Source organism: Numida meleagris, chromosome 4 (assembly GCF_002078875.1).
Source record: "Numida meleagris isolate 19003 breed g44 Domestic line chromosome 4, NumMel1.0, whole genome shotgun sequence".
Classification (NCBI taxonomy): Eukaryota; Metazoa; Chordata; class Aves; order Galliformes; family Numididae; genus Numida; species Numida meleagris.
This window is the reverse complement of record NC_034412.1, coordinates 55,562,638-55,586,384: the sequence shown is the minus strand read 5'-3', so window position 1 is coordinate 55,586,384 and position 23,747 is coordinate 55,562,638. Positions and strand designations below refer to the sequence as shown.

The following is a 23,747-nucleotide window of genomic DNA, read 5'->3' as shown; positions in this document are numbered from 1 at the left end:
GCCAGTCCAGCTCATGCTCTCATTGGCCTGCAAGGCAAGCCATAACCTTCCAAGCCCTATTGCTAGAAAACACAGGAATATTTAACAGAAAGTTTGTCTCTATACATGAAGAATGTGACTGAATGCATTTAGTCAGGCACCAGTGCACTGAAAAAAAACGACTGTACCACTGGGAACAGAGTGCCCATTTACGCCAAAGAAACTGTAGCCAACACATGCTCTTCTGGTAGTGCAAGTGAAATTCATTTGTGTTTATGGTAAAGAAAAATTAGCAGAGGCCCTTTCCTAGTTAAGAAATAGACGCAACTCAAACAACTGAAAACATGGTTGTATGTGTGCCAAGACCAAAGTGTATCTCCCAAAGGCACCTGAAGCCTATGCCCCAAGAGCAGAATGGCTGGAGGACTTCTTGGGGTCTACATCTTTCTTTCTTATCATATCACTTTAAAATGAAGTGTGATACTGTGAAATTTTAAGACAGACATCTTTCTGCTGAAATGTTTATTAGCATTAGAGTTAAACAGCAAACTATGAACTTTGAACAGTTCTCCTAAAAACTCCTTTCTTTTCAAAAGATCAGCTGTCTGTCTGTTGCAATATAATTAATTACACCAGTTGTCCAATCACCACTGATTCTTCAAGGGCAAACAAAGTCTCAGTGTGTAATGTGAAAGACAAATCAGGAAGAAGCATATCCTTTCCTGTTTTGTCACATACCTATATATTTTTTTTTCTATGCACACACACATAATAATAATAATAAAAAAACTTTCATAGCTTTTTTCTTAAATTATTATGCAAGAGTTGATGCAAAAGCATTCCTTCACCAGTTAGGGTGATGATGCTTTCACAATAAAAAAGTCTGTTTTCAACTGAAAGTATATTGACAGTCAATATAACAAACTGGAATTATTTTTGCACTTAGTGATGTTTCAGTTTCTTTTTTTCCCATTACATTGGCTTTAATGCTGCCAATCACAGTAATACAGCAGCAGGAATAAACTTCACCAAAAGGAATATTTTTTGCCCAAAGCTGGGGAGCCAATTGTAGTTTTTGCTCAAGCTGTTCAGAATGCTCCTGTGGTTGTAAGCTAGGTCCATTTACCACCCTCCATCTCCATCCAGCCTCTGGCCTCATGGGACAGGTGCCAAAGAGGCAACACACCCTGAGGATGGGTTCTTGGAAAATACATGTTAATCGCTTTGGTAATTAGCACTCTTATACAAGCACTAGTTCCTACAACCTTTTTTTTTTTTTTTCAGATATGCTTCTCAGGATCTATGATGTGCATAATGAGTATTTAATTACTCGGCTTGGGTGTAACAGATGCTCTTTGCATAACAGTTCCAAAATATCTGCAAACACATAACCTTATGCATGAAAATTGTACTTGCAATTATAAAAGTAATTTGGACTAAAAAACTTCTTCTAAAACACATTTAAAATCAACATTAGTATAAATAATTAAGATTTTCCTATTCTAAAAACCTAATTAGGCATCACACTTGAGCTCATCTTCATACAGCCAGCTCAAATCAACCAGTGGCATCAGGATTTTGTGCTGAAACCAATGTATCTGAGCACCAGAAGGCAGGTCTCAAGTTCTGTGTTTGCCACAGCACTTTGGCTCGTGCAAAACCACTTCACCACTCAGTGCCTCTGCTTCCCACTGCCAAATCCCAACCTCCCTCTGTTCTGTTCAAACCACACGTGCTTCAGGGCAGAGATCTCTCACCATGTATACCTACAGAAAATACCTACTAAAACAGAGTCCAAAGTTTCAGCTAAGTTATTTAAATGCCAGTGGATTGTTTATAATGTAACAACTTCTTTTTCCCATTTCTGAAATGCTTCAGACATGAGTATGTACACAGATATGCACACCCTCCACAACAAACTACACAGAGAATAAAGATGACACCTGTCCAAAAGAACACCAAACAGCTGATAGCATGAACTTGCACACTTCTGTGATGTGCTTTTTCCTTTCCTTGAAGTGCTTACAATTTAGCTTCAGAACAACCCTAGGAAGCAGCTGCTATTCTCCTGCTATTCAATGGTTTCACAGTGGCAGAAGGGGTCTAGACGAGTGAAGCCTTAGCTCTTGCTGACGGCACCTGAACTCTGCTGTCATCCTCCAGATGAAGAGCAAGACCTCCTGGCACAGTACCCAGAACATATACGTTCCATCAGCTTTCCTCTCAATCTGTGCTGACTCTCAATACACTTTTCAAATTCTTCACGGAGTTTAAATATGACAGCCAGAAAAGCCATGAAATAGATGTACATCTTACAGCTTCAAAAAGCAACCTGGAGCACAGGAAGCAGCTGGTGCATTCAGCAGCCAGTAAGAGGAGCTTCTAGAACTGCTAAAGGTGTTGGCTGTGGCCAACAAAAAAATTACGTTGTTTCACTCCTTTTGAAGTGTGTATTATTGCTTGGAAATGTTACTCTGAGGTCTGATGCCATAACATGGTAATTCCACAATGGGCCTCAAAATTTTGCTCACTGGACGGTATCCTAAGATGAATTACAGAAATGCTCTTGCTCTACCTAGAGCATGCATCTCAAGTCACTCCTTTCTTTCCTTCTTTCTTTTGTTTTTCCTAATTTCAGATTAGCTGCCTTTAGCACAAAAGATAAGGTTCAAAATCCAATTAATGAACTTGCTGGGTCACAGGTCTCCTATGGCTTTGCTTTACCACATGGTCTTTATTGCGATTTTGTAGGTTAATGGGCCGTTTATGGGTTGTTTATGTGCTCTTTAGCAAGGAGAACATATTTTCATCCTAATCTCCCCAGTGAACACTGTGTGCTAAGCGCCGTGTAGACAGCTGAATATCAGGCTTAAAGCTGGAGAGCAATTACCCTGGGGAGTGAACCCTGCAGACCTCCCCCTGCTCGACCTTTGAGCACCAGCTTCTCCAGGCCTTGACCATCACCTTCACTTCCATCCACCTAACTCAGACAGCCTGGGAGCTGCTGAAATCAGCACCAGTAGCTGCCCAGAGGTCTTTTCAGTGTTCTTTTTATTGCAGTCTCATTCAAGAAACAACCTGATGATAACAGACATAAGTATTGGAGAAAATGATAATCCACAGATTTAGACGGCTAGGATTATGTTTTTCCCTGAATGGAAGAGGAATTAAGCTACTGACTGCAGATGGCAGAATGCTCCAATGCAACACTTAAATACGGGTAGTGACGTCCAATAATGGCACCTCTTAGCTTCCCCTTTTCCCTTCCTCATGCTCAGTAAGAAGCAGTCCATGAAGTGGCTTATACAACAAAACGCTCACTGAAGAGAACGAACACATCAGCAGTTTCTCCCAGTTCAGCTCAGGCCAATTATGAGTACAATTTATACCCTCAGGTTCCCAAAGGCAAAATCAATTTCCATCAACACAGAGAAATCTCAGGGAGAAATACAGAGAGACACATCCTAGCATGACAGCCTCAGACAAGGCCACAGTTGAACTCCCCAGCCCCACTTGTGCAACTGCTGGCTGTAGTGGGAGCTCTCCCTCACTGCCCAGCCAGGGAACAAGGCAAGTTAGCTGCCCGCAGGGCTCCCTGTTGATCGTCAAAGTACTGGGGGCCTCACAACAGCAGCACGTGTCCTGAAGTCCTCTCGTGCTCCAGTGCCAGAGGCCTCACTCACAGTGGGCACAAGGCAACAAAGAAAGGAAGCTGGCTGCAATCCTGCCTCCAGGTGTGAGGCCTCCTTTGAACTGGAGAAAGCTCATTTGTGAGGATGTACAACTGAAACGGGCCTCCTCAAACCAACATCTACTGCTTTCTCCAAGTGTTTTTTCCTTTGTTTTCACCAGTAATGCCTCTGAATACCAATCCAACCTGCACCTCAGCCAACTGCTTCCTCCACTAAGGCCGAAGAACCTATCTAAAACAAAGAACTCCATTACTTTGAATTACAGCAGCGGCTATAAAAACACCCAAGTGACCTGCCATAAATCCCTCCTCGAAGCCTGAGGTAACATTATCAAACAGGGCTATTTGTAAAACATGCTTTCCAAACATAGTTATTAAAACAGGATATGATTACCCTCCCATTAACTCCTGGGGCTGCCCTCAGTCAGACAGAAGTCAGTTCAAATCAGTCTGAAGTCAGAGTGAGTACCGGAGTTAAACACCTGTGGCAGAACCTTTTATCAGATTTAAAGTGGTTTTCTTGCTCATTTACCTGACACTGCTTCCAAAATAAATCAATTAACATTAAACAACTTTAATTCTGCATGTTAATGTCTATACAAGACCTCATGTCACTCAATCTTTTCCCTGAGGATTTATACCTTTGATCAGCTCCCATTCACAATCCTGAGTGCTCTCGCATAGACCTGCCCTGGAGTTTAAACACTTGCACACATTTCAAGGAACTGTTCAGTATTCAGATGCTACTAAGAAAGATGACGACCTCCCCCCATGCTTTAGTCAACATTACTAAAGAGAACAGGACACTAGGCAGCATTCACAAACCACAAAACACAGACCACCACAGCCACCTGCTTTTCTGGCCAAGTGCATTAGCAGCTTCCCAGCCCCAGCAGCTGGCACAGCCCACTCTATCCAGAAGATTTTCTCCTTTCTGCTCTACTCCCACAGCACAACGCTTTCCCTAAGCTTCCTGCCTAGCAGGTAACAAGAAGTGAAACGCAAGCACAGAACTCTGCACAAAGACAGTGGTAAAGCTGCTCCTAAAGAGTGGAGAATAGAAAGAAATTGTGGCTCCTTTAATTGTGGCTCTCCCTTCACACACTTCCAGCTGTAATGCAGACTGCAAATGCTTCCTACCTTCCCTCAACCCCCTTTCACAACAGAGGTGTAAACAGAAGCAGCAGTAACTTGGACCAATGTGATTAAAACCTGACTGATAAGACCAGAATTCATGTTATCTTGATTCCACAGCACGATTTTTGCTCTGCATCTACCTGGCCTGATTCATATAGGGAAGGTAGCTCAGCTGCTCAGGTCAGTGTTGAATTCTCAGTTGCCCAGGTGCTCTCACAGGTGACAGAATCCTCAGTCACCACTGCAGTAGTCAACTCCACACAGATTGACGTGTGGGATCAGCTTCACAGAAATGCCTTCACCTTAAGACATTGCTCAGTGATGACACATTGGGCTTCCCCAGAATGCACCTCTGGGTAATCAACTCTCCAGACAATCACTATAAGCCAATGTTAGCAAGTTCTTACAGAGAAAAATGATTACTTTTTGACTTTGCACTGTGCTGCCTGGAAATAAAGCGGATCAGACTTGCTTGTAGGAAGAGCTTGCCAGCCCGCACAGAGCACTCATCTTGCTCACTACTACAGGCAGCAAAAGTGGAGAACTATATTCAAGTTTCTCGATCCATCCTGAAGCAAATGTCCGGCATCCCTTGACCAACACATAAAGAATAGCACTGACTGCCTCTTTAATAATCCACTTTTGTTGAACTGTTATGCTGCACAATTGTACATGTTCTATTGTAAGCTACTCTGCAGCATGTGGAACACCTTAAGTCTTTGATCTACCAAAAATCTTCAGTATTAGACAAATGCTTACTAACAACATATTCACTCATCTGCCAGAAGAATGGCAGCCTTTACACTATGCTTCGCTGAGTACTCTCAGCTGTCTTCATCTTCAGTGCTGTTGGGTTAACAAACAGAACTTAAGCCTCAGATATTTTATTGAAATTTTCCAAGGAGACAGGAGGGCGTAGAAAAGACCATTCTTCCAAAAACATCTTAACTCATTTGTAACAGATAAAGACAAGCAGACAAGGTGAAAAATGTGGATGAGCAGTCTGGAAGCTCCAACACAAAAAGCACTGCCTAAAAAAGAAGAAACACAGCTAATTCTGAACAGTTATAATGGAGAGATTGTTGCATGCTATGCCTCTAATCCACGAACTCTTCCCAATACGATTCCATTTCATTATTCCACTAGCAACTGTTTTCAAAGACCGGTGTTTGCTTTTTTCAGCTGCTGACAGCAAAAATAACAGCAACACAACACGACAGGAGGAGAGGCAGCTGCATATTCATAACAGAATGCAATATTAGCAGTATTTCACAGGTACGTGATCAGCAAGTTGAGCCAGACTGAATGTTTAATAAATTAATCACTTCAGTCTTTGCTCAATCAAACTCACAGAAGGTTCCCCTGATTTCAAGGTGCAGAATCAGGTGCACGTATACTGTACTGTTCTCCATGTGCAGGCTGTACTTGTCTAGAAACAGCCCTGCAGCTGCTTAACTGCTTAAGGGGGAAAAAAAAAAAAAAGGACTTCTATTATTATTCTCTAATCATTATTTTCTAGATTCATCTAGTGCCATTTTTCATTACATGAAAGGCAATAACACGTCCTTTTATTAAACAGCCAGTCCATGTGTCTGTACAGGTCACAGACTACGGTAACAAACCATACTACAAAAACAAACTTTTTTAACCCCAGCACTATAAAAACTATATATACATAACAGGCAATTCATTACTAAGCATAGGTCACAAAGGTATATTCTGGCTTGTCCTGGAGGTCAGACATCTCACTTAAAGTTGGGTAAAACTGCTACAGATGCACATTTTTAAGAAGCTATTACTGAGCAATTGCCAGAAATAATTTAACAAAGAAAAAGTCACATATAGAGAAAGCCTGGCTTCTTTTCTGAGCTTTGCAATGATTCCCACTATCATACAGATATGGGATGCTGTCTGGAATCACACCTCCCTTGGACTCAAATAATAGTGAAGTCGCCAGTTAAACAATTTAGCAGCACAGTAGCTGCCATATATAGCAAAGTTCAAAAATTGCTTCCTAATTCTCACTATTTTTCTTTGACGTTTGTTTTCCTTTTTAAAACAATATGGCTTTTACAATCTGTTTCCAGAGACGTGTGCTGTTTTAACTCCCTGTAGTCCTGCTAGGGTCCCATTCCAGTGTCTTAAATGTGTTCTTAATCACAGTAACAATCATACACAGCTCCCCCAGTACTTCCACTAGCATTAATAATAGCACAGCTTGCACACAAACTAACTACTCAATGTAAGCTAGCACATGAGAAAATTCCTGTTCACTTGCTGAGTAAAAAAATATAGCACTTCCTTTTTCAACAAGGTGCAGCTCTCTTCAAAAATATTTTTAAAGCTATTTTGATGAGATGCAGTCTCTTAGTACTGTCACTCAACTTTCTGGACTTCTGCAAAGCCTGTGACATGGTCCATCACCACATTCTTCTCTCTAAATTGGAGAGGTATGGATTCGAAGGATGGACTGTTCGATGGATTAAGAACTCATTGGCTGGTTGCAGCCAAAGGGTTGTGATGTTCTTGTGTCAGAGTGGAGGCTGGTCACAAGTGGTGTCCCCCAAGGCTCAGTCTTGGGACTGGTGCTCTTCAACACCTTCATCAATGACACAGATGATGGAATCAAGTGCACCCTCAGCAAGTTCACAAGTTTTCGACACCAAGCTGAGCGATGCAGTCCATAGAGCAGGGGGGAAGGGAAGCCATCCAGAGGGACCGGGACAGGCTGGACAAGTGGGCCCATATGAACCTAATGAGGTTCAACAAGGCCAACTGCAAGGTGCTGCACTTGAGCTGGGGCAATACCAGGTATTTATACAAACTGGGGGAAGATCTACTTGAGAGCAGCCCTGCGGAGAAGGACTTGGGGGTCCTGGTGGATGAGAAGCTGGACATGAGCCAGCAGTGTGCGCTGGCAGCCTGTAAGGCCAACTATGTTCTGGGCTGCATTAAAAGAGGAGTGGCCAGCAGGGAGAGGGAGGTGATTGCCCCTTTCTACTCAGCTCTTGTGAGGCCCCAACTGGAGTACTGCATGCAGGCCTGGGGACCCCAGCACAAGAAAGATACAGAGCTCTTGAAACGGGTCCAGAGGAGGGCCACCAAGATGACCAGAGGGCTGGAGCACTTTTCCCATGAAGAAAGGTTGAGGGAACTGGGCTTGTTTAGCTTGGAGAAGAGAGGGCTCTGGGGAGACCTCATTGTGGCCTTCCAATACTTGAAGGGAGCATGTAAAGAGGAGGGGGTACAACTGTTTACATGGGTGGACAGCGATAGGACAAAGTGGAATGGTTTTAAACTGAGACAGGGGAGGTTTAGGTTGGAAATTAGGAGGAAGTTTTTCCACACAGAGGGTGGTGACGCACTGGAACACGTTGCCCAAGGAGGTTGTGGATGCCCCATCCCTGGAGGCATTCAAGGCCAGGCTGGATGTGGCTCTGGGCAGCCTGGTCTAGTGGTTGGTGACCCTGCACTCAGCAGGGGGGTTGAAACTAGATGATCATTATGGTCCCTTTCAACCCAGGCTATTCTATGATTCTACAATTCCCTTCCAACAGTTGCAAGAGTCCTGCCAAACTATTAATTCATTTTTAAATTTACCACTGGTCATTTCCTTGCACCCGCTTTGATAGGTAAGCAATGATGAGGATGCAGAAACCTTTTAAGGATACAGCCATAACAATTCCAGACTCTCTTTTTGAATTTAAGCTTTGATGCAGTGACAAGAAGAAACAGTCACCCTTCCTTTCCCTTTCTGTGCTGTAAAACCAACCCTCCGGCTGCAATAGACAATTTTTATGCCTATTAAGCTCTTCTCACAACAGGACCTCATCATTGTCTGTTTGTCCGGTTCAATCAATCTCGACATCAGCTCTGACCATTTCAGCACTTCTAGAAGTCTTCTTCAGTGAGGGCAGAACTGCAGAGGAAGAAGGCTAAGTGCAAGCACATGAAAATTTTCATTTTTTTATTACAGCAATGTTTGCGTGTACCACCGAACTCTTCACCTCACGTTTTTCAGCAGTGTCTCCAGGTGAAATTGAGTTGATCTCTGTTGCCAGCCAGTATTTCAAAGAGTACTGAATGTCTCTGGCATCTTCTGCTTTCAACTCTTTCCATTCTTCCCCCTCTGTTTAAAATGTTGCCAAATACCTCATCCACTTCAGGCACAGAGGGAGAAGGGTGTTAATATTCCTTACAGTCATTGCAGGTGACCAACTAGTGTATGAGAGCAATTTGCATGCACCAAGAGGGTTCTTCAAGCTGTTACATAACATAACCTGCCTTTTTTCCAACATGGTGTAGCAAAGAGATGCCATTCTGAGACCACAGGTTCTTGTTAGCTGTGAGGCTTAAGAGCACAAGTTACTGCTGAGGGAAAGCAGAGACATAAATAAACTAGACTTGATTTTTCCAGTGCTCTGTACACCAGGCTATTATTTACACATTAGGTACCAACAGCTTGGTCCCACCTGACTAATTTCAATCCTCACAGGTGTAAATGACATGAGTCAGTATTCATCAGTAGGCACACATTTAAGCAGTAATGAATAGAGTTCTCTTGCTTGGCTTGAATACAATCGTAGAATCATTAAGGCCGGAAAATCCTTCAGCCCAGAAGGCCGACAGTATTCTGGGCTGCATCAAAAGAGGGGTAGCAGCAAAGCAAGGGAGGTGACTGTCCCTCTCTACTCTGCCATTATGAGGCCCCCTGTGGAGTAGTGTGTGCACACCTGGGGCCCTCAACACAGGAAAGATATAGAGCTTTTGGAGATGGTCCAGAGGAGGGCCATGAAGATGATCAGAGGGCTGGAGCACCGCTCCTACAAAGACAGGGTGTGCAGGGAGACATTATTGTGGCCTTCCAATATTTAAAGGGAGATTATAAACATGAGGGAAATCAAGTTTTAACACTGACTAATAATGACAGGACAAGGGGGAATGATTTTAAACTAAAAGGGAGATTTATTTTAGATATCAGTGGGGAGTTTTTCACAGAGAGGGTGTTGAGGTGCTAGAATAGGCTGCCCAGAGAGGTTGCGGATGCCCCATCCCTGGCAGTGTTCAAGGGCAGGTTGGATGGGTCCCTGGGCAGGCTGATCTGGTGGACAGCAGCCCTGTTTGGAACTAGATGATCTTTCAGGTCCCTTCCAACCCAAGCCATTCTTTGATTCTACAATTCTATGAAAAGACCTCTAAGTTCATCAAGCACAACTGTCAACCTATCACCACCATGCCCACTAAACCATAGCCCTCAGTGCCACATCTACATGTTTCCTGAACACTTCCACCACTTCCTTGGGCAGCCTGTTCCAATACCTCATCGCTAACTCCCACCTTGCTACAATATCCTTTCAGGGAGTTGTTTAGGGGAGACCTTATCACTCTCTACATCCTCTTCTCCAGTCTGAACAATCCCAGTTCCCTGAGCTGCTCCCCATAAGACTTGTGCTCCAGATCCTTCACCAGCTTCATTGCCCTTCTCTGGTCCAGAGCCTCAATATCTTTCTTGTAGGGAGGGGCCCAAAACTGCACACTGTACTTGAGATGCAGCCTTACCAGTGCCAAGTAGAGAGAGATGATCACCTCTCTGGTCCTGCTGGCTACATTATTTCTGATACAAGCCAGAATGCCATTGGCCTTCTTAGCCACACTGCTAGCTCAGGTTCAGTCAGCTGATGACTAATACCCCCAGATCCTTTTTCTCTGCACAGCTTGCCAGCTACTCTCCCCCAAGCTGCTGTGACACAAGTGCTGGAACTGGAACTTGAAGATCACAGAATTGGCCTCAGTCCATCAATCCAGCCTATCTAGAGCCCTCTGAAGGGCCTTTCTAACCTCAAGAATGACACTTCCTCCCAACTTGGTGTCACCTGCTAACTTACTGAGGGTGCATTCAATACCCCTGTCCAGATCTCCAATAAAGCTATTAAACAGGGCCAGCCCCAGTTCTGATCGCTGGAGAACACCACTCATGACTGGCTAACAGCTAGATTTAACTCCATTCACCACCACTCCCTGGGCCCAGCTGTCCAGCCAGTTTTCAACCCGGCAAAGAGTACATCTGTCCAAGCCATATACGTTCATGTGGGACACAGGCACTGCAGCACATAAAACAGAAAGTAAAGTTACACACATCAATATATGTTTATCATTTCTTAATTGGAGCCAGCCTTCATCAGAGCTGGTGGTTGATGTGGAAGATCATATCTTTCTGCATGTGACAGAGATTATTGGAATTTGTTGGCTGTTCTGACAAATGCGCATCTCTATAGCATAAACATTAAGATGTGTATTCTGTAACCCACATCACTGTGGCACTTAGGAGCCCACCTGATCTTGAAAATCAGCAGGAATAAAGTGCCAGCCTCCCTGGAGATGCTTTGAAAATGCTCAGCTTTTCTTTCTTTCCATCACCTTCTGAAAAGCTTCATTCAGTGAGAAACTGCCCTTCTGGTTCTTTAAGTTTCACAGTCACTTACCTAGAAAACTACAAAGCCAGCATGAGAATTCAGACAATGCTTTCATTGACTTCCAGAGAAGCAGGATTTGGCCTGACGGAATGGTTACAAAACCAGTTGTTTTCTTGCTTCAGTGTTGGCTTTCCACATACTTCCTTGCTGCTCCAAAGCAAGTTAGAGGAGGAAGATCCATCTTTCAGACCAGCACTTTGGGCAGCTTCCTTTATTCCATCTTTTAGATCCCAACAGAAGCCCACCCTCAGCACATCCCTCACCCCACCATCCTTGGAGATGTTACGATCATCCTGACAGAATTGTCACTGTACTGTAACCTGTATGCTAAAGTGAAGCTTTTGGTGGATAAATTGCTTCTCGGAGGGAATTTTATTTTTCTCTCTGAGTCCAAACAACTCAGAAGTCTTTTGCAATGGTACTTCAGTAGCAGAAAGACCCTATTGAGATACACAATAACCACTTTCGTTCCTGCCTTTAAAAATTAACAACCGTTAACTTCAGGCTCTGAGAGGCTCCAGGCTGCCAGCAATATACTCCTTCCAACTGGCTTCCCAGAAAGGAACTCTAGATTTAACTTGTTCTTGAAAGCCTGGTAACATTCCTGCACTTCTTGCTCTTTGCTGGTTTCCCCTTGCAACAGCAAGTATAATTCAAGCTTCTGCCTCCTTTTCAGTCTTTGCTTCACAGACTCACCCCCTGCTCCTACATCAGCGCTAACCCTCCAGAGAACATGATTATGCTGGAAGAAAATAGGCTTGCTGCTTCACAACAAGGGCTACACAAAAGTCCGTACCCTCAGCTGTGCCCCACTGCTCAGCAGAACCCAGTCCTCCTCACAAAGCTCCATTACTTGGTAGCTCAAGCACTGGCAAATTTAAAGTTTGCCTGGCTAGATCAACTGCTGCCAAGGACTGCACATAGGTATATTTTGATCCATTATATATAAGCTTACAAATAGTGGATGATCTCTCATTAGTGAGAGGAAGGGAGGCAAACTGGCAGGGTATCGCACAGCAGGCATTTTAGCAAATGTCAACAGCATAAAACAAACATCAGAGAAAGGAAGAAAAGTTGAGATAAAGAAGCTTGTGGAAAAAAAAAAAAAAGGGCAGTGAAATGTTAATGAAAAACAATTTCAGGCTAGCAATGTATACCCTTCCTTGGCTGACAGTCAGCTGGCCAGATCTTGTCATTAACCTTGGCATCTACAGCACAGACGAGGAAAGATCTATTCTCATTTATCTCCAGAGTACAAGGAGAAAAACTGACTTGGGCAAGCCAGTAACTTCAGTTAGTTTGCTAAGGACTCACCTATACTGGAAGGTAGTTAGTTAGTAGGTGGTTAGAAATAAACTTTTAGCATATTTCTGTAATTAAACCAATCAAATGAAGGTATAAAAATTTCCATTTTGGGGAATGGAATACAACTAGGATTTATACCAGCAGAACTGTGTCAAAAAAAGTAATAGCTCATTACCAATGTATTTATACAGCAAAACTAAGCATAGGTCAGCTTTCAGTAAATGACTGTACTGTAATTAAGATCAATATACTTGGGAAAAAAAAGTACTGCCAAAACTGAGGAAAGGAGAAAGCTACTTCAAACAAACCTAACATTTTTCACTGAAAGAGGAGAAACTTGATATCTGGAGAATTTAAAGACGACTAATAGAATTCTAAGCAAGCAACACCAAGATATACTTTAAGAGGCTAGGAAAGTCATAAGGCTGTACAAATATACAGAGTAAGGTGGCAAAGCTTACCATTTAGGAATATCTCAGTCCCATGTAAGCTTAAGGTCAAAGAAAAACTAGCAAACATGAAATATAACAAAGATTCAAACAAACTGAAGAACTAGCACATAAGACAAACAAGGAAAATGAATTATTTAAGAACATTAGCAGCAGGAGCTTGAGAACTGATGGATCAAGTGGACCACCTTGGAGTAATACAGCCAATTAAGAGGATTAAAGATTTTGCAGAAAAGCAAAACAGCTTCTTCGTGTGAAACTTTACCCCAGAAAGTGAATGGAAATGCAGTTCTTCAAAGGCCAAAATGTGAGGCAGTTTGGATATGAAAAGTGTCTGCAGAAACAGGAAGGCACAGCCAAACTCACCAGCACTAAATGACCGAACCTATGCTCACATCTAACAGGATCCTGCCTAACAGTCAGGTTCTATTAAGTTCTGGAACATTTTGTACAGCATGAAACTGAAAATAATAATCAATCCATGAAATCACCACAACCTGGTACCCAGCTAATCTAGCACACTTTACCAGTGAATACCACCTCTGCAACAGAAACAAGTAAATTATTTTATCTGATTTCCATCTCTTCCTAGATGCCAGGTACTGCCCTTTGGAGGTTTTCTACCACCACTCACCCACATTACGGTTTCAAAAAGTGCACAAGGTTAGCCTGCCTTTATTTTTCTTCCACGCCACTAATGTGCAGCGAATCTGAGCTGCCACAGCCTGTTTGGACTGATGCAGACTGAGGCTGCTGTAGTTAAAAACAAAAAACTATTAGCAGAGTTCTTAGAACTCAAGCACTTTTTTCCCTTCTAAGCTCCTAAATGCAACTGTATCAATTATTGCTTTATGTAATTGCCTAACATTTAATGTTTACAGCAACATTTTACAACTAATCTACATGTAGTTCACTAACTGGTTTAGGGTTAATTGGTCTTTTGTTGTGCATTAAGTAGTTTGTTAATTATTAGACAGTTGGGAGGAAAAAACAAGTAGGAGGTCAGTTTAAGGATGGCTTGGACTGAATAGAACAGCTGCTTGTAATTAGCAAAATGCATGGAGGGTGATTTTTGCAAAAGCATTGACCTTCCTAACGGTGAACCCTGTGGTTAGCCCCAAAGCAGGCAAGTCAGGAGTAAATGGTCTTTGTTTTATGTTTTTTGTTGGTTTTTGTTTTGTTTTGTTTTGGTTTTTTTTACAGGATCTCATCTCCTTTGTTCTACCTGTGAGAAGGATCCAGCAGGACTCATGTACAGATTTCATTGCTTATACTTGGGGTATAGAGGAAACTAGAGGAGAAGGGAGAGAAAATGCAATTCCTTGTACTTGACATGAAGAACCTAACAGGGAAGCTGTGAGACCAAATAGAGGGAGCAAACACAAGGAGGATCCAGAGAGACGCTTCCCAGAGAGGTGCAGTCTGGCTAATTCATCTTGCCCATGCACATTTCTGCACAAGACTACGGTGAGTCATTTTCTCCAAATTTTATTTGGTTTTGTTTGGCAATTAGGGATGGGGAGGAAGATAATGACAGAAGTCCTATGGTTTGCAATACAGTTTGGATCAGGACTTAAGTACAACAACCCTGTTTGACAGGTATGGAGGAAGACATCTTTTAGTGTAAGGCAGAGCACACTCCTAATGTTATTAGTAATGTTATTACTACTTGACATCATTCCACAACCCTCGCATCTGGTCTTTTCAGTGACAGTCCTGACTGACAGTTCATCTAAACAAACATACCTTTAATTTACATCCACCTGTACCACTGCCAAGAAACTGAAAATTACCTGAAAAAAATTAAACTTTTCTTCTGCAAGTATAGAAAATTAAACACAGCGCTCCTCTAGAAGCCAAGCTCCTAGGCCTGGCACAGACCAGAGCACAAAAGCCTATCCACAGCAGTGTGAGCTTTGGCCCTTGAGTGGTTTTGGGAGGGCATGGCTCTCTCTCTCTCTAATCAACTTGGCTGACCTGCTCTTGGTACAAGGCCCAGCTGAAAACAAAGCCATTTTCCACAGCAGGCACATTGCAAGTCACTTTACCACACAGTGAAGGATATGGAGAGCCAGGACAAACAGCATCAAGCACCCAGACTTCCAAGTGTCTTGATATGAGCACACTCATATCAACATGCATGTCAGAATGAGCCCAAGGACAGCTACCTATTTTCTGCTCTGAGCATGGTCAGCCCAGTAGCACCCAAGTAGACCAGAAAAACTTGGGAGAAATGCATCAGTGTGTTTCTTTGGGGCTCTATTTCACCTTCACTTTTATCTAATGAAACAGCACTTTGTACATTATATCATAACTTAGAAACCAACATTAATAATGTAATTACCAAGCTGGCCCTGCTTGGAGCCTGGGATTTGGACCAGATGACCTCCATAGGTGCCTTCCAACCTCATTTATTCTATTCCATTAGTGAACACCGCATATAGCTAATCTCCACTCCAGTTATCACATCTGCTGCCCAAATAGGAACAGTCTGTCAGGCTTTCAGAAGATCTTTTAGTAATGAAAAGTGACTGGAAACCCCATGCTGTTTTTAATGATCTACTTGACATCATCGTCTGGAAGTTCAGCTCAGAAATTGTAGCAAAAAAAAAAAAGCCAACTTTGTATATTAGAAGCATTTGCACAAAAATGCATCCAACTTGGTAAATTTACGTGCTGACTTTTCCATAGATAGGGTTTCCACAGTTTCTTCTCATCCGGTGTCTTATCTCCAACTTCCTTGGCTCTTAGTAAAATGGAGCTATTACTCAAGGGCTGTGTGAGCAGCCCCAAAATGTTTCATTCAGGGCCCACACCCAAATTTTTCTGGTTACGGCACAGATATAGAGAAGTAATCTAAACAGAGACATTGGGAGCAATTAAACCAAACTGATAGGCTCAGGTTTAAAATGAATTAGAGAAATCATGTCAATTTCTTGCATAGACATTATCGTCAAAAATTGAAGTGACCTTTCCCAGATATATTCTCACAGGAGATACTACATTCAATGAAAGATGGTTTTCAGGACCCTTTAGGCTCTTTGGAAGAGGTGCCCCAGTACTACTGACCTGACTCCACCTGCTGCCCCTCAAGACTAGTCAGGAGAAAAAAAACAAAACAACTGCAGAAAAACACACTCTGTGTTCAGGGAACCTAAATAAGAGTTTGACACAAAATCATTGACTCCATACACATTTTCAGAAAGACAAATTTCTCCTCAGCATGACGTGAGTCTTCAGCACTAACAACTCTGAAGACATTACTTACTGAATAAATTTAGCACATGTGCTACATAAGGTGAACACCAACATTTCAAAACAAAGCACTCCATAAAAACATTCACCTCTTGAAGACAAGGCACCCTGATCAAGAGATGCATACAACAGAACTTTTTTTTGAAATTAGAAGTATGTAAGTATGATGTGTTGAAAGAAACTACTCAAATAGAGAAATTAAAGTAAAAACTGTCTTGTTTCCCTGTTGCTCAAATGTCATTATCCAGAAATAAGAAATCTATTTTGTTTCTTGTTTTTTATAGGACTGGATTACCAAGCAACACTTTGCGTGTAGCAACTTTCTGCAAATCATTAATTAAAATAAATCAGCAAGGGGTGCTGCTGCTTTCCTTCTAACCCCAGAAACAGGCACACACACTGGGTGGGTTTAAGAATAATAGCATAGAAACATTACCCTTCCGTGAGATTTAACTCTTTCCTGCTCCCAGTGCTTCAGCCATTCATTGCCACCCCTCTGCTGGGCTTTGTGGTCTGCAAATTTTAGCACCTAGATGTAAAAACCAATGACACAGCTGTGATGGAAAGGGTGGGCTCTGCTGTAAGGAAGGGAGAACAGGAAGGAGCTGAAGTGTGATGGGAGCTTCTTATGCGAGATGGAAACACGCAGTGGGAACTGAGTTAACACCCCCACAGAAGCTGCCGCTGCTGCATGCTAAGCGACCTCAGACCACCCTGCCAAAAGTTCACAGCCCAGCAGCTGGGCAAGGCTCACTCCACACAGATATTCAAAGCCTCTGGACCCAGTGCCAAGCGCACAGTTTGTGTGACAAGGGTCGCTTTGTCTTGCAGCCCCTCTACCTCCCAGTACATGGGAAACTTCAGAAATTCCCTTACCAAGGAAAACAACTAAGCTGAGTAACTTGGAATTATGGGCTCTTAAGGTTAGGTTGCTGCTGGAGCCAAGAAATATTTCCAGGACTTCTCAGGACTAAAAACAACCTTCTACTTTTAATGACTTGCCTTTTATCTTTAATAAGGGATTAGGAGTTATTTTTCCAGCTAATACCTTAAAATCCAGATAATCATAAAAGCAATCAGTAATACCCAATATATGTTAATTACTCATTTTCTTCTTGTCTCTCTCTGGCATGCTGTCACTCATGTACATTAATTTGTCTATAATAGGGCTGCAAATCAAAATCAACAAAAGGCCTTGGGCCCTCTGGGAAGTCACAGGTTCAGACTTGAGGGATTAACAACAGATTATAACCGCGATGATGGTGAAGAAAACAACATTATGGCCTTAGAAATGCTGAACTATCCAGCTATCCATTTGCCTGTGCCTGAATCTACGATTCACCTTAATGTTAACTTCCTACCAGAAGCCAGTAAAGTCCAACACCACTGTAAGGTAAGCAAACTAAAAAGACTCTTGGCAAACCTTTCAGCTGAATGGCAATAGTGGTAGTCAAAGACATGATTGCAAAGTTATCCCCAGTGAAATGTGACCCTAAAACAGTTTTCTGTTATATGCTACACTGGCCTTCCCAAAGCGACTTGAAGGAATACAACAGGCTGAGCAGTTTTATATTTGACATCACCGATGGCGGAAGGAAAAGCTGAAAAATAACAGTGATAAACAGCACATTGCTCAGACTGATAATACTTAGGGCTGTGAGAGATTTGAATGAGTGGAGTGTTATTAAAGGAAAATATCTAGTTACCTATAGCCCCTTGAGCATACGAAAATGAAGCAGTGAGGTAACTTTCCTCAACTCAGGTTTATGAAAGTGCTGTACCAAATCCTGCAGCTGCCTCTTCTGACGCTGCTGTCACGCAACTCAGTTTGAGAAAGTCTGTCAGACAAGTACTGCTAGCAAACACTAAGCAAATGAGACACTTCGGCAAAAGCAGGGAGAATGTCCTACAGAAGGCTGATTCCCGGATAAAACCCTCAGGTCACAGGCTGGTCAGGAAGAAATTCTCCCCATCAACAGCAAAATATCATACAGTACAGTTGAGCTTCAAAGATAAGCACATTTGAAGGCTTCCCAAGGCCTTTTTCTCAAGCAGAGTGCCACAGATGAGCTACTGAAGCTATGGCTGTGATTTATATAAATTATTTATTTTTACCAAAATGGTGCTGCTCGTAAGCAAAAAGCTCTCCAAAACACATTATACAAATGGCAGTAGGTGCAGTGGATGTATAGGGTACACAGTTTGCCCAACCAGTTAGCTCCCACAACAAGGGAAATACTTTGGCAGTAGGCACGCTGGTTCTGAGGCAACAAAACTACTCTCCAGGCTGGGCAAAACTGAGCCATTTGGCAGCAGGCAGTGTGAGGGGAAGGGAAGTGGATCAGACCACACACTGCCCTTGTTCAGAACAGCTCTCCAGTGAATTTATGCTGCATGATGAGCTGAGAGACCTGCAGGACTACTTGCAAGCTCAAAAGCTTTGCCATTTTCTTCCAGTAACAAATTTTAAATCCTCTACTTGGCTATCCTGGCCAAAATCTTTTTGTGTACAGAGTCAGTGCATAAAACACAGTCCACAGGTAGATTTGTGAGATTTCTGAGGAGCAGTCAGGTTTAGCCAATTTCTGCCCCCCTTGAAATCACAGCATTTTCAAGGATCAAACCCAGGTGTTTAAAAACCCTTCCTTTTGCTAGAAATGATAATATTCACCTTGAAAAAATTCTGTCAGAGACACTAACGTGCACCCTTTTAAATCAAGGAATAGGACAACTAACTTATATTTCCACACCTTTCTTTGCACAAAACATTTGCCATTTAGAAACTATGTACACTTTTTGACAAAGCAGACATCCAGAAACAAGAAATTTACACCTCTGAACCCAACTACAAGAATGCAATGCAACACTGCACAGAAGAATATACATTTCCTGGAAGCCTCTTGTAGCACAAAATTCAGAGGCTAAAACCTTTGGAAGAAAAAACAAAATCACATAGCACAGATATTGCATAACAAGGAAACACCTTTCATTGCTCCCAACAACAGCACTTCTGTCACGAATACGTAGAGTACAATACCCTTCACTCCCAGATTTTCACCTGCAAAGTCTCAGACTGCCCTTTCCTGCTCAGCCAAAACCTACTTCCACTTTACTGCTGTGTTCCGTGCTCTCTTCATACTCCAGCAATGTGAATGAAGACCATAATGACGCAGTTGTCTGCCATCCAGTGCGACTTCTGTTGAATCCTTGCTCTTTATTTTCAGGCTGGGGTCAGGGAACATAGAGATGAGTCCATAACTTGGATCAAGACTTAAGACAAAGACCTCAGAGGCCACAACTACTGAATTTGAAAGCCCTTTTACTGCACATGTGCAAACAGGCTTTCAAAAACCTTGTGCTTGTGGGTAATTTGGACAAGTTTTCACCTGTGACATTGCCTGGCAGACACAAACACCTGGCAGTAATTTCAAACATGATGTAGAACAGGTGGTATCTAGTTTCCAGAGACACAGCTAGAATATTTTTTGTTAGATTCTCTGAAACCTTTCACTGAATTTTGAACAGACGTTTGTCCCTACTGCCCCTTCTACCCCTTCTCCCCAAAGGTAATGTGAGCCTTTTTTAATATTACCTTGTAATTTACACTATGCAAACTGAAGCACTCAGTGAATTTATAACAGAATTTTCTGAGAAGTTATATTGACTTTTAAAGCCATTAGTGATAACTGCCAGCATCCACTTTTTCTACCCTACAGCTGTGATAAAGCCTTATCAGAAAGAAATGCTTAAACACAGACCTCTCCAAACCTTTCAATTGGACTTTTTAATTGAAGGCATTACAGCATCTCTAGAAGTGACAAAAAAATGATTCGCACCACAGTTACCATATTCTAAAACTATCAGCACCGACAGCATGGCTACCAACCTCCATGGGAACCAAGTTCTGATGTGCTGGCTCTATATCTCATGTGCCTGGTTAACAGCAGCTAATCCCCAGGCCCCCACACCAGGAGTTTAACAAAACACTGAGAAGTGGCAACTGCACTTCAAGTGCCCGCACACGCTCACATGCTCTGTGCTGCTCAGAAATGAGTTTCACCAGCTTGCACAGAAAACAAATCTCTCTCCACCACAGCTGTGGATGTTTACACATTAACACTTCTTTTCAGCTTAAAGACAATTTCAAAATTGCAGTATTTGAGGTTCCAACTCACTTGCCAACATACGCGTGACCCAGGATTGATTTCCTGGTACCAGAGCACCTACCTATAATCTCCAGAGCTAGCAGCACTCACGTAACCCCAGGAATCATCTGGTTCTTAGCTCTATTAATAGAGCCCCTGCTCGTCCCAGTGCTAGCGGCAGGGTAGCACCCCGATCACGTAACACCACGCGGGCTGCCCCCGCCTGCAGCATGCTGGGCAGGCACCTGGGGTGCCGTGGGCCCTGCTTCTGCTCAGGTCAGGATGAGCCAAAACCTGGGCCATCCGTGGGACCTGCGCAAGATGCCAGCACCCGCTGCTCTAGCATGAAGGTAACTGATTCATTGAAAAAGTCTCTCATAGGAAAAAGTAAAAAGACTTGGTCCTTCTGTGCAGCAACTACACTGTTGATCTATACGCCAAGATTAAAGGAAGCAAAGCCAGCTCCTGTTCTTAAATGGAGGTGACTATCCCTCACACAAAATGCAATTAAGCTGTCAGCCCATGTAGCTCCCAGGCACAGCATTCATCACAGTTGTGGTTTTGTACAGATGACAACTCCACACACTAATTTGAATTTGTCTGAATATGAAACTGCATATGCATTAAAAACCATCTAATTTGCATACAGGCTAATCTCTGAGATTCAAATGATCTCAATCTTATACATTTCAGTAGTTACCTTACAGCTGCTCTCACCAGCAGCTGTTAGTAATCAGCTACCTGCATGACAAGCACACAGCTCATGCTTTCTCCAGACCCCTAACTCCTGGCAGTAGCTGACTTTCTCCTTCACACAGAGCTGACGGAGAATTTGCCAGCTCCAGTAGTGCAAATTCTACTGTGCAAGGCTCTGCATACACATACAGGACGCGCACTAAAAAATAAAAAAGAAAAACACACACAAGTAACTTGAGTAGGTTATCTCATTCCTACATGGGAAGATCCATTTCAGCGCAAGCACAAGGGCTGTATGGTGGGACCATGCCATCCTTATCATACAGAACCATGGCTCCTCTTCCCTTTCTGCTGGATGTCTCCTGCTATACACACCCTGGTACCTGGAGGGCCAGGAGCAGTGTCAGAGGTACCAGACTGTAAGCTACCAGCCACCATCAGTTGTTGAGAATCAGCTTTGAGAAATCATGAAAAGTACACAGCCAGATTAAAATCCATTATTACTTGCTGATTTGAATCCCTGACTTGAAAAAGCAGCGAGAAGCACTTGTTTTTCACGGATCCAGGAAGAATGAGACCTTACTCCAATCAAAGAGGGAAGGAGCAGCTCAAAAGTGAGAGGCAGTGGTGAAGCGCCAGAGTTGAAAGGAATTCACTGAGAATGCACAGTGAGCATGCTGAGACGCACATGAATTCATCTCATACATTTCAGATTGTAGAATTCTAAGTTTTATTTGCATATGCAAATACACACACTGAGAAGGGACTTTTTTTTTTTTTTTAAAATAAAACCTTGGCTTAGAACCTACTGAACTTTTAAAAAGAGACACGGAAATTATGTTAGGGAATACACAGCTAATTTTCAGAAGCCATGAATTACAATTCCCTTTCTTTTCCTGCCCCTCAGTTCAAAGTATTTGCTTAAAAGTTCTACGTAAATACAAGCCCCTGGCAAATACAGAGGAATCTCCTCATTTCCCCAGTCCCCTAAACCAAAGCGCTATGCAAACTTCAGCAGAGGTGGAACTGCAAACAACCTGAATATATGCTATTTGAATCACCTTTCAAGGGGTCACTGTCATCATATCTTGCTATGTCACTCACACTGAAGATGTTTGGAAGAAGGAACATGAAGTTGCGTGGGGACTTCATTCATTTTAGTAAGCATAGGACATTCAAAGCAGAAGAGCTGTTTGGTGTCACAAACAAGCTGACAGATCCCTGCTATAACAGCTACTGATGAAGTATAACGTAGCCTATCAACTTTAAAACAGTCCCCTGTGAAGGATCTGCACAGAGGAAACGTTACGAAGTCCTCCATTGTCTTTTAAAATGTATTTTTAAAAGAAGAGTTCAACAAATTTTAAAACCTTGACTGATGCAATAGCATATGTGAAGTCAAACTGAGGCCAGCAGATGTGTTCATTTATCAACATCAATCTTTTTCTTCCTCCGTGTTTTTCGTAAATGGATATTCATGCAGCCACAAATTTGGAAGAAAAAAGATTATGAAATAAATCTGCCAGCAATCTGCTGTGCATTAACTGCGGTACTTAGACTACACCAACACCTCTTCCATCCACAGGCTGCCATGTGAGTGCTGTGCACTTCTCAGTATCCTAATGATGCTGAACACCCTAAGGCAACTCTACTACATAGAAAAGTACCTTCGGAAAGACAGGATTTTTTACTACACGTATCCTGCAAATGCTTTAAAGAAACAGGTAGAAAGTAAGTCAGCAGTTATTTTCCAGGTGTTTCCCAGTCTTGTGGCAGTTGACAAGGCACAGAGAAGAGGGCAGCTCTTTCTTATACCCGTTCCCTCAAACACAGCCCTCTTCTGCTTGATTTTGAGGTGAAGTCAAACATTTGCAAATAGCATTGCATCAAAGTATACTTCACAGACAAAAGAGGATCTGGTCTAGATTTTTTTTTTTTTTAAAAAAGTAACTTTTAAAAAAAAATACAAAAAAACAAAAAAACACTTTAATTCCCACTCAATCCCCTAAAGAGACAGGGAATCGTATGCGATAAACCTCAAGGATTTCTGGCCTAAGATTACTGCATTCAAAAGCTGTCCTCAACTGGAGGTTCCCATTCTAAGCACATGCTTTGCATAACTGAAAATACATGACCTTGGTAGGAAGCAAAATATTTCTTGAAAAACATTTACTCTTCCTCTTGCTATGTAAAATCTGTCTGTTCTTCCTAAATGAAGGACACCAACCCACGTTACTTGAAGAAATGTCACACCGGATTCAATCAGAGAAGGATGTTTGGACAACTTAAGCACTGACCTTATGTTTCGGAAGCCCTGGGCTTCCGAGAACAAGCAACTTCTCTTCTGCATCAAGTGCACTCAGGACTATGAGTGCTTTTCAGTGCCAGTATGGAGAGAGGCACCATTGCATTTCGATTTGTCTGAGCTCCTCCGAGGTCTCCACATGTTGGAATTACCATCTAGATGTGCAAGGGAGCCTCTGGCCTGCCACATCAGCCTTGGCCCCAGGACCTTGGGGAGACCCCAGGGAGCCCTGGTATTATCCAAGTTCAGCCAAGCGAGCTTAAGAATGAGGCTGTGAGTGCAACACACCTACACCAACTCCAAGTTCCTTAC

General features: G+C 42.6%; 1 protein-coding gene across 3 annotated transcripts in view; it reads right to left on the bottom strand.

Annotated features, from left to right (window-relative positions):
- Positions 1-23,747, bottom strand: part of SLC4A4 (solute carrier family 4 member 4) — a 205,934-nt gene that overhangs the window by 97,888 nt on the left and 84,299 nt on the right. The gene's annotated exons all lie outside the window — the stretch shown is intronic.